Source organism: Adiantum capillus-veneris, chromosome 5 (assembly GCF_014529385.1).
Source record: "Adiantum capillus-veneris isolate H3 chromosome 5, ASM1452938v2, whole genome shotgun sequence".
NCBI classification, from domain to species: Eukaryota; Viridiplantae; Streptophyta; class Polypodiopsida; order Polypodiales; family Pteridaceae; genus Adiantum; species Adiantum capillus-veneris.
In genome coordinates this window covers 42866961-42878947 of record NC_140935.1, presented here as the reverse complement: position 1 = coordinate 42878947, position 11987 = coordinate 42866961, and positions in this window count along the sequence as shown.

The window sequence follows — 11987 nt, the reverse complement described above, 5'->3', positions numbered from 1 at the left end:
ATTGGTGAGGTTAGAAAATTATAATTGACCAAAAGGCCTATTTTTTGCGGATGATTAATTAAAATAAATAGACTTTGTGGTCAAAAGTTTTTAGGAAAATTATAGTAAGTGTAAACCTATGATATCAAGCTGAGGAAATAAAATCTTTAAGAGAAATTAATTACAATAAATATTAAGCCCAAAATAAGTAGATTATTAGCTTAAAAGTCAATGGGAAAATTAGAGAAAAATATATAGAGAATTATAATAAAATTAGAAGAGCTTAGAAAACCCTTAGGGAAGCGGTGGAAAAAGTTATCATACCTATATAGACAAATAAGAAATTACTAGGTCAAGAATTTACCAATTAAGACTATAAATTTAACCTTGGATGGTGGGTTACGATTGAATACAAAGGTAAAGTCTAGATTTTGAACTATTTACCTAATAATTAGACGTCCTTTTTATAAGGATAAGAAGTTATGATACCAAAAAGAACCCGAGAAAATCCTACATCTGATGATGAGGAAGTAGCTCCAAAACAAACTAGAGCGTCGCACGATGACAAAGCCGGGCCTAGTAGTAGGCCTACTGAGGATATTCTTCAGGCGCCAGCGCAGCAGTAGATGGCCAATCAATCCCAGGTGGGTGTCCCATTGTTCAATTAAGTCTTTAATTAGTTTAAGTTATTTTATAAGTTAGCATTGCATACGTAAGAAGGATAAACTGATTGAAAACGGAAGGTAACTTCCAATGTACATTTGTTTATAATAATAGGAAAGAATTGTTTGGGTTAAAACTGGTTGAATTAGGAAAGATATGTTTGATCATCCTTAAGACACCTTGTCTCAAGACACCTCTGACTCCTTGATATAAATTGATGATAATGATTGGCTTTCTAGCCACGGTTAAGTTGGTTATCCCCATGAACGATGAGTTTCTAATCCGTGTCATGTCTTGATGTTTCTACATAAGTTAGGATACCGTTTTTATCCTAGGGGAGCCGCCCGATTGTATGGGCAATTGGTTTGGTGTATGGGCACCCGGAACCTTGGGTGGGGGTTTATCCACTCCGGATTTGAATAAGGAATGGGTGCCGTTTTTCACCCTTAGGTGGTCTTGAGACAAGAAGAGTACTGGTCATGGTTATTATGGACAATGTTTTGATTGACAGTACCCTGTCTTAAGTTTAAAGATGTCTGTTTTCTAAAAGAATGCTTTCAATGCTGCTTCAAGGAATTACTGTGATGGAACGTTAAAAGAGACCATTATTTTAAATATTAAAACAATGTAATAATAAGATAAATGAATCTTGTGTGAGTGCGGGGTGGTAAGTGGGGATTGACTAAGGTTGTCAATCATGGACGGGTGGACCTGGTTAGTCAGGTAACTATCCATCCCTACGCTAGAAAACTTCTTCACTTGGAAGAGGAGTCCACCAGCGGTTGTGCCCTCACATCCGTTAGGGGGGAAAAAGTGTTGGTTGAGGATACCTTAGCCAAATTGTGGTAGTTATATGGCCGAAATAGTTTTTTGGACTTTTAATACGTTGTCCCGTTTCCGCTGCGAGACAGGACTAGGTCTTCTTCTAAGGCTATAGACCCAAGCCATTGTCAATGGTAAAGGTCTATTCCTTGGATTTTTCTTGTTTAGAGACTCTGATTTTTATTAGACCTAGAGACATGTCAAGGATCCCATCCCGATCTCGGTATAGGCGGGTTGGGGACCTTACAAGCTTGCAAAGATGGAATCCACCAAATATATGTGCACCATTGGCTTCTCCTCATATGGAGGCCTTACAAAATGTGCAACATATATTGTGGTGGCAAAACTAAGAGCAGTGGGCATTGCAAGTATACCAACACTTGATGCACAAGTTCCACCAGCACCTCAAGTTGTCCTTGTACCCAAATGCCTCTTGTTGCAGCCTTTGTAGAGGATTTTGGAGATGACAAGGGTCTCAAGACCCTTCTCAAAACTGTTCAACCACATCCATTTTTAGGCACGGGTGATGATGTGCCTATTTTAGTAAGCCAAAGACAAGCCTCGAAAGACTCCATTATTAAGTCTATAGTTCTCAATGGTGTACCTCAAACTAAGTCCTTTTCAACCAAGTTAAAGATCCTTGTCCCACTTACCCTCTTGCAATGAGCAGGTCCAGCCTTTCATGGAAAACTTAAGGACCTCTCTTCTTAATCATGAAAAGAGAAACCAATAGCTTTGATACCAATGTAATCGGAATGGACTATGAACAATAAGAATAGCGGAATTACAAAAACTGTAGTGCACATTTTTATGAGAATACTTTGAGAAAATAGAGGGTGAACTTGATTAGAGGTAGCAACATAACCATTACACTTAATTAACTTGGCATGAATGATACTTTGCAAGAGAGAGAAGTAGAGAACTTGACAACAGTTGAGGATCGGACTTATGTGGATCCGGCCTCCACTCCAAATGGATTTTGTATTATAGATTCTCCCATAAAGAGAGACTTGGTACAATACAAGCTTTGTGTTCCTTGAAAACTTGATGTGCAATGAAGATAGAGAACTTAAAGCACCACAACTATGCCCGTAACTTAGCTAAATGAAAGCATTAACTTGTCCCTGGCCTCACTCCCAAGACATCAAGCACCTTCAAAGGTAAAGAGAGCTAGCAGGGAATAAAGGTAGGGAAGAGGAAGAAGAATTATTCTTATGAGAAAGAAATAGTGTCCTCTCATACCATTACTCATAGATCTTAGCATAGTAATTGTGCGCTCCTTGCCGCACTGTCGAAGCAAGGGACTTGCCAATACACCGTGTGCGAGCCACAAACGGCTCCAAGCACACAACAAGCCTAAACTAGCAAGCTCAAGAGAACAAAGGGTGTGTCACTCACCGCTCTACGCTCGCCTTCGTGGTGGATTCCTCGCCGCGATGAAGAAGAAGCTGCAGTCGTGCCGCGCTCAACCGCTTCGCCGCCGTCGTGCCTTCGTAATGCTCGATCGCACACACACTCTCCCTCTCTCTCTCTCTCTCACACACACACACACACAAGGAGGTGAAGAAGAAGAAGATGGAGATGGAGCAAGAGCACTCTTCAATTGCACAAATGAGAGAATGAGTAAAAATTAGGTTTAGTTGGCTTTTATAGGAGCTCACCCCATTCACACTTGGGCGCCCATGCTTAGCCAACTAAACCCTTGAATGTCCAAGTTAAAGTGCGCCTCTCATCGGCGATCACTCTACCTTTCCCTATTGGACCGACAAGCCCGGTACCTGACTCTACCGAATACATAATACACGTCCGTCGTAGGTAATGGGGTGTCCGTGTGCCGTGAGGGTTAACATGCCCCCCTTCCTGATGTAGATTCCGTCCTCGGAAGCTATTGAGTTGAAGCTGGTTCGTCGAGGTGGAAGAGCATTTGAGATGAATGTCCTTAGCCTTCTTCAGTCACAGCAAAATCAAACAACATTGGCACAGTAATTGCATTCTCTTAAAAAGCATATGCAGTTTTAGGTAGACAAATTGATTGGTCAAAGAATTTCAAACAATTTGTTAGCAATGAACATTAAATTGCAATGTAATCAAATGCATAAACAGATGTAAAGGCAAAAAATTAAACAAGCCTGGGGTCGCTAATTTGACGGTCGAAAAGCACTAGAGATCGAATATTAATACCATGGGTAAGCTTCTTAATTTTCTGTGGTCAATTAAGTTGTTTAATCGCGAGAGCCAAGTATTCATGTTCGAGGGCTGACTAGAGGCTATACCTAGAAGACTTTGTAGTTAAGCTACCATAAAAGGAATTTCTCATGAAATCATCGCCTGACTGATTACTTTTTCTTTGACCCCCCAAAGTCGTTTCACATTGATTCAATTTTGATGCGTGTGCTTATTTTGTATGCCTTGGGTTTTTTGCTTTTCAAGGAAAAGCGCCCACACTGGGAACCTCTAGGGCTCTAGTACCATAGGCGATACATGTGAGTGAAGTACCAAATCAAGCTGAGATTTCTCTTCCAGCTTAAAATTTTACATTGTGGCACTTTGATTTTTTGTTTGTTCATTTTCAGCATTTAAATTTTGTAACTTTGGGGGGTCATATAACACTGTTACCCTCCCCAGGCTCATCACATTAGTAAACTCCCTTTATAATACTTACGCTAAAGGTCAATAGGGTTAAGCCCACTAGAAAGCCCTAGTACATTTCATACAATGCTGCCTAAATCGGATTAAGAACCTAAGTAACCATTTCTTATTAGGAAGGCATTCCCCATGGTATTAAGAGAAGATTTCTAATAGCTATCTTGGTCAAACTAGCTTAGTCGGACTGCTTGATTTTTACACCTAAACAAGTGATTATGACAAAAGATTGCATTGAACTAAATGTTTGATACTAAGAAAATGCACTGAATATTATGCTACCAATCACAATCAAAGCAGACAATCATAGATGCAAAAAGATAACGGCAATGCTAATGGACAAGAAACACCTGTTTGTGTTGATGGTCGCGCTTGATTTGAAGGTTCCATGAAGGTCCAAATCCTATCAATAGCAACACGCTCCTGTACACACTAGGAAACAAAAGGAATACCTCCAGGAGGCACATTAGTGGGAAAAGAGAACTTTGCTAATCACTCAACTCTAAAACAGAAACACTCCTATCGTACTAATCTTACCTACCCTCCATCACTCAAGTGATGAGGATCGAAGGTGTTTCATGGCATAGGTTTCTGTTTTGCTGTACCAGATGTGACATGTGTAGGTCTGAGTCAATGTTTTGACTTTTATTGTGCATACTCGTTTGCGAATTGCTCTTGCTCCTTTTTTTTTTTTTTTTTTTGAGTATAAAGCTTTATATGTACATTCCCTAAGATCGGAGATTAAGAGGTCAGGGAAAAAGGTTGAGAGGGAAACAAATGAATGATGACTGTCAGCAAACACTCCCCCCTTCCTTGGGTAGATCATACCGTTTGAAATGAGCTTGTCACCCTTTGAAACCAATTGTTCTAGTTGGTAATAGGTGAGGATTTTTGCCAGTAGTTTTCTATTACCCTAGGTGCCTTGTCAAGCTGCAAGGGTGGTAAGGTACTCTCCCAAGATCGAACTTGAAGTGGTTCATCAGGTGATTCTTGAACACTGGGAGGTGTGGATTCTTTTGTAGCTTCATGGAGGTCCACTACTATAGATGGAGGCTGTGTAGAAGCTTTTACCTCTATGGATGTATTACATGAGGAGCTAGAATCTTCATGGGACTCCCCCCTTCCTGAGCTAGGTGGAACAAATCGTTCTTTCTTTGGTACCCAAACTAGCTCGGGAGCAGGTGTGTAGCATTCTGTGATCTTTCCCTTTCCCCGATCATTGATTCGTTTTGGAGATACGGGATTGGGCTCACTTGGGTCAGGTGATAGGTAAGAGTACAATCTACGTTTTGGCACCCAGATTTGATCATTTCCTTGATAGTAGCCTTGGGCTTCCAATAGTCGTTTAGGGATCCATTGCAACATTTTCCTACTTTTCTTGGAGCGATTGTTACGTTTCTTACAAGGCTTCTGTTTTTTAGCACTAGCTATGGTCACTAAAGAAGCTTTAGGGACCCACTTGTATGTTTTCTTCGTTACATTAGGATGAGTCTTGTCAGAAGCGATATGCATTGCTTGTAGCATATTTAAGGGTATATGCATTTCATCCCCCTCAGGTGTTACCCAGGTCATCCCCCTATTTCCCCAAGTGTCTATGGTTGATGCTAGGTGTACCCAATCCACATTGTCCGATTCCGTCATACCCGGTAACACATCCATGTAAGGAGAATCTTGGCCAATGTCTGTATCCTTCTTACAAGTGTAACAATATTGTAGTGGGGCCGAGTGAACTGTGGTGTCAGAGCGATGATCAATAATGGTTTTACTCCCTAAGGGGTGTACCTTACCAGTCACCAAATCCACTCTAAGGACAGAGTCTTGGAATTGCAAATAGACATGATTTTTAGACCAATCATGAACCATTTGTGCTTCCCTCATGAATGGTCGTCCTAAAATCATTTCATATGACATAAGGTGTTTAGAGAAATCCATGACAATGAACGTATGTCATACCTTGTGTCCTAGAACTTTGATCTTAAGATCCTTGAGCATCCCCATAGGTTTGGCTATGGTACCATTTGCCATCTTTACCACAATGTTAGTAACACTGAGGCGGGGTTTTCCCATGGATTCCCAACAATCTTTTGTAACGATGCTAACTCCCGCACCACCATCAAGAATTCCCTTTATAGTTAATCCCTTGGCAGTGATGGGTAGGGTCGCATTAGACTCGTCGCCTTCAAAATACTGCCCTAATTCGTTAATGGGTACCTCAATCACAGACTCGTGTCCATCTAAGTCAAGTGATTGCACATGATTTTCCTCATCAATCATAATCGAGTCAGGCCTATTTGGTTGCGCAAACTGCGGTAATCCCGTTCGTAGCTCTCCGTTAAGGAATGCTCGAAGTGCAAGGAATAACTCAGGATCTCCATACAGCTTTGCTATGATCGTGGTTCGGACCTCAGAAGACATGAAGTCCACTAGTTTGGCAACATTCATTGGCGTTTTGCAGGGTGTAGGTCCTTGACTAGGAACTGGTGAGGATGGAATCTCATATTCCTCAATGGGATCAGGTATTCCTTCGTTAAACATCCTTTCCAACAAGAAGGGTGTATGCTCACTTTCTGATGTCCCGTCCTCACTCCCTTCTTGGATGATACTAGATATGGCTAACGGTCTATGGTTCATGTGGGGTGGATGAACTTGCGTGGGAAACACTGTGTCATGAATTTTGACCTGCATGGGTTCTGGTTCTAGTTTCCTTTGAGTCTCCTCCACTAAACCTCTTAGATGTTTCACCTGCTCAATCTCGTCTACTGGGTTTGGGTACATCCCAATCTTCTTTTTACGATTTTTCCCTTTTTGCCCCTGCGGTTTATCGTGGGGGTCTTGGATTGGATTTGGAAACACTTGTGGTGTTTTCAGAGGCTCTTTATGATTTTCTCTTATTCGGTTTTCATTTGGTTCCATGTTACGATTTTCCTTGTCGGTCTTTCCCTTTGTGGTATTGGTTCTAGTCTCCATTGTCTCGACTGAATCTGAATCATCCTCGAGGTCATTCATATACACGGGGTCATCTCCTGTTCCTATGTTTGTTTTGGAACTTGGCTTTGAATTTTCCGTATTCTGCGACTTCTTCCTTCGTGTCTTCTTTTTCTTTGCTTGGATAACTGACGCGGTATCTCTCTCTTCGAGGATATGTCCTGGCCCTTGAAGCATGGACCGTGTAATCGCATAAGCAGGTGCGACGGGTGGTATTGGCGATGTCACACTAGCAATTTCGACCAAATTTAGGGGTGTGATTTTAGGCGCATTTGGGTTATAGGGGCATTGGGCAATCAAGTGATCTATGCCACAACGATTACATGTGAGTATTGGCATTGCAGACGTGCTCCCTTGATTCATTTGCATCTGTGCAGCATTCTTTTGCAGCCTAATAGGGCACTCCGCTACTCGATGTGGTCCACCACACTCGTAGCATTGAAGAGGTGGCCTCCTAGCCTGGGTGTTGATATTTTGACCTCTGGATGCGAGAGCAGCAGCTTGATAAACCGGCTTGACTTGTCCCCAACAATCTTCCATGTAGTATATAGGACACTCTTCCAATGTATCAAGTCCGTAGGCAATACTAGTGTCTATTTCCTCCTCACAGCCATCTGGATAAGCATTCGATGGCTCGCAACCCACTTGGTTCATAGGGGCGACTCTTGGATGCGGGGGCTGCGGTCCTAGCACAGGAGGTGGTAGCGGTGTAGCTTGTACAACATTTTGAGATCTAGGGACCATGTGTTGCGGTAGTTGCTCAACAGGTGGAGCAGGCATCAATACCAGAGCTCGAGGTGCATCCGTCCAGGCTACAGGTGGTCTATTTGCCATCATACGTTTGATCATTAAACAATCCTTAGCTTGGTGACCATACCTACCACATGTGTTGCAAGTTCCATTAAATTTTACTCTAAACGTAGGGCACTCACTAGTGCTATGTGGACCTAAGCAAATGGAACACCATTGTTGCTCCCTTCTTGGATACATGTGACTATTTTGAGGGGGTCGATTATCCTTAAGACACTCTTGGATTACCTTGGTGAGGTTTGTCAAGAATGTCTCAAATACCTTTGGCTCATTGGCAATGGGCTTTGCAGTCATGGGTTCATACTCAATGGCTTGTGAGCTAGTGGATCTCGTGTCAGTAGACACCCTCATGCCTGCTATCATCAAGTTGTCCTCTAATTGGATTGCATTGGCAGTGACATCTTCCCAGGTTGTGATACCTCTAATCACTAGTCCATTATAGATTCCTTCATTCCTCAACCCTCGAATGAATCGATCAAGCAGTTGGTTATTGTTGAAGCGCTCATTTACAGGGCAACGAGAGTTTAAGTGCTTTAGACGACTAATGAAGTCCCTTACTGACTCTCCTTCCTTACGTTCGGCCTTCTGTAGCTGAGATGCTACACCCCAAAGCACACCTTCTCGTATGTACTCCTTTAGAAACAACCTTCGAAGGGTAGGGTAGATTGTTTTCTCGTCCACCCTTAGGGTCCTATACCAATCTCCAGCCTTCCCACTTAATGTCAAGCTTAAGGCATTGCACTTATGTAGTTCGTTGTGTTCCCCTAAGGAATCACATACTTGTTCAAACACTTCAATGTGTTTCCTAGCATCTTCGTCCCCATTGAATTTTTGCGTGAGTTTGGCAATTTGTACTGCCTTACTTCTAGGCTCTCTATCAGATGCGTGACGCATATTTTCCGCGATAGATCGACCTATGGTTTGAGCAAATGCTGCCAAGTCACCTATGTGAGGAGGCAGGGCCGGTGGAGGTACTCTTGGAATCATATGTGGGAGAGGAACGGGTATCGGTCTTGGCATATGTGTAGATGATGCAGGATATGGAACATAACCGGGCATAGGTCCACTCGGATAAGAGCTAGGGAGCGGCACTCGAGGAGCGTAAGCAAGTGGTACTATTGGAGGTGTGGGGGCCATGTGTGCATAAGGGGCTAGAGGCACATATGGTCGAGGCCCCATATTAGGTACTACAACACTAGGTAGTGGCACTGCGCTAACCGTAGATGTCATCGGTACATTCTCTGTCAGGCTTATCCCTGGAGTGAGCACTGTGTTTTCCTTAATAGAGGGTTGAGCCAAGTTAGGGAAGCTAAAGTTGTCGCTCGGAGGCTCAGATTGCATAGAGACCCCAGGTGAAATGACGTAAGATGGGTCCATGGGGCTCATTAGAGGAGTCTCCATTTGTGATAGAGTAGGCTGTTGAGCCTTGCTCGTATCCAGAAATCTCATGGGGCCAGTTGAGAGTATATTTACCCCTCGATTTTGCCTTTCTGATTGAATAATGCCATGGATAACATTACAGATCATTTTCTGTTGATCTTCGATGCTCGTGGCACTAGAGGTGGATTGTACAATCTCTATCCATCCTACATGGTAGGCGTGGCCAGAGTGTAGATCCGTCAACACCTCAGTGTGGAGGTCGTATGTCCAATGATCATTAATGAACAATCCTTCTAGAGTCGACGTGTTAATGGTTTCTTGTGAGGTAGAAGCAATGTTGCTCCCCGTGGTTTTACTTGTCACCAACGGTACTCTAGAGGGAACTTCTGAAGGAGGCAGCTCAATAGGGCCTTCTTGGTAAGAAGTTGGTAGGATATCCACATGGACACTCTTTGGGGGTGTGGGGTCCACGTGCGATGTGAAAGGAGATTCCACTTCCCCACCCCCTTCGTGTGCTTCATTTGCATCAGGTTCCGAGCGAGTAGCTCTACCTAATGTTTCCATGAAACGGCTAAACATACTAGTACTAGGCTGTGGAGCTTCGGGAGGTGCATGGCCTTCTCTCTCAGTGTTTTGGGTAGGGTATGCTTCCATGATTTCTGAGTCGGAGGAGGAATCACTAGCGGCTATTTTAGGGTCTTGGGTGGTGCTACCTTGTGTCCCCGCTGAGGGTCTAGAGCTTATCATGGATGGGTAATGGGTGTCCGTATGAACAGAGGCACCCTCAATATGCTCGTGTTCTAGCACTCGTCCAGAGCGTAAGTGCATGTGCTTTTGATACCCTAAGGTGTCAAAAAGCTGCTCTAGGAGGCCTTGTGACTAGTTTTTAGCGTGTTTTTTGTTTGTTTTTTTGCTAGATTTTTTAGAGCGTGTCGTGGAATGGGCCGTGTGATAGCTCAAAACGAGCGTATCGGTCAGAGGGTCGTGCCGTGCTTTACAGCCCTCCGTTTGGTCACTCTATGCTCTCGGAATCCCTAAAACTGTTAATTCCCAGTAGGGAACTAGGCCCAAACTAGAAAGTCTAAGGGTGCAAGTGGGAAGAGAAAGGAGGAGAGTGGAGGACTTGTCCCACATGCTCTCATTCTCTCTTGAGGGAGTAGGGTATATATATAAGAGTGAGTCTAGTATATATCATAAGACTGAGGACTGAGGCCTGGGCCTGGGCTTGGGCTTGGGAAAATGATCCCGATCTACCTTTTATACAAACCAACCCGTCCGTTTTAAGATTATTTTCGAAAAATTTCGCCGCCCTGCTCGCTCGCGTTTTTAATTTCCGATTTTTTTCTTTTTTAATTTCCTTTTTCTTTTTGGTGCAGAAAATACAGAAATTGAAAACGCAGATATGCAAAAATTGCAGAAAACGCAGATATGCAGAAATTTCAGAAAACGCAGAAATTGAACAAACGCAGATATGCAAAAAATTGAAAAACGCAGAAATGCAGAAATTGTAGAAATTGCAGAAAAAAACGCAAAAATTGCAGAAAATGCAGAAATTGCAGAAAATTAACAAAACGCAGAAATGCAAAAAATTGCAGAAATTGAAAACGCCGAACTTGAAATTGCAAAAATTGCGGAAATTGAAAAAACGCAGACAATACCAGAAATTGAAACTTGACAGCAAATGCAGAAAACGCAAAAACCAGAAATCTCCACACACTCCTTCCCTGCCTTTCCTATGATAGAAATTGCACCACAAGGAAGCGTAAAGTGCTAACCGAGCTTAGTGTAGGGCATATCCCCGGCAACGGCGCCAAAAATGTGCGCTCCTTGCCGCACTGTCGAAGCAAGGGACTTGCCAATACACCGTGTGCGAGCCACAAACGGCTCCAAGCACACAACAAGCCTAAACTAGCAAGCTCAAGAGAACAAAGGGTGTGTCACTCACCGCTCTACGCTCGCCTTCGTGGTGGATTCCTCGCCGCGATGAAGAAGAAGCTGCAGTCGTGCCGCGCTCAACCGCTTCGCCGCCGTCGTGCCTTCGTAATGCTCGATCGCACACACACTCTCCCTCTCTCTCTCTCTCTCACACACACACACAAGGAGGTGAAGAAGAAGAAGATGGAGATGGAGCAAGAGCACTCTTCAATTGCACAAATGAGAGAATGAGTAAAAATTAGGTTTAGTTGGCTTTTATAGGAGCTCACCCCATTCACACTTGGGCGCCCATGCTTAGCCAACTAAACCCTTGAATGTCCAAGTTAAAGTGCGCCTCTCATCGGCGATCACTCTACCTTTCCCTATTGGACCGACAAGCCCGGTACCTGACTCTACCGAATACATAATACACGTCCGTCGTAGGTAATGGGGTGTCCGTGTGCCGTGAGGGTTAACAGTAATGGAGATGAAGAAGATGGATAGCATAGCATTGAAGCATGGCTCTTGGTTGGATTTTCATTCCATAGCTAAGAGTGATGGTGTATGCTCTCAACTTCTCAACAAATTTGGAGAAGGAGATGGTGTTCTTGCACAACACACTATGCGAATGAGAGTGTGTGTGAGTGAATGAGAGAGGGTATATGGTCAAGAACACCCCCTCCTTGCTTGGGTTGACCCCCTCTTCTAGCTCTAGCTTGGAGATGATTGGACCTCCTCAAGCCTGCTGGCCAATCACAAGCTTTGTCTATAACAAGCAACAAGGGTAGCAT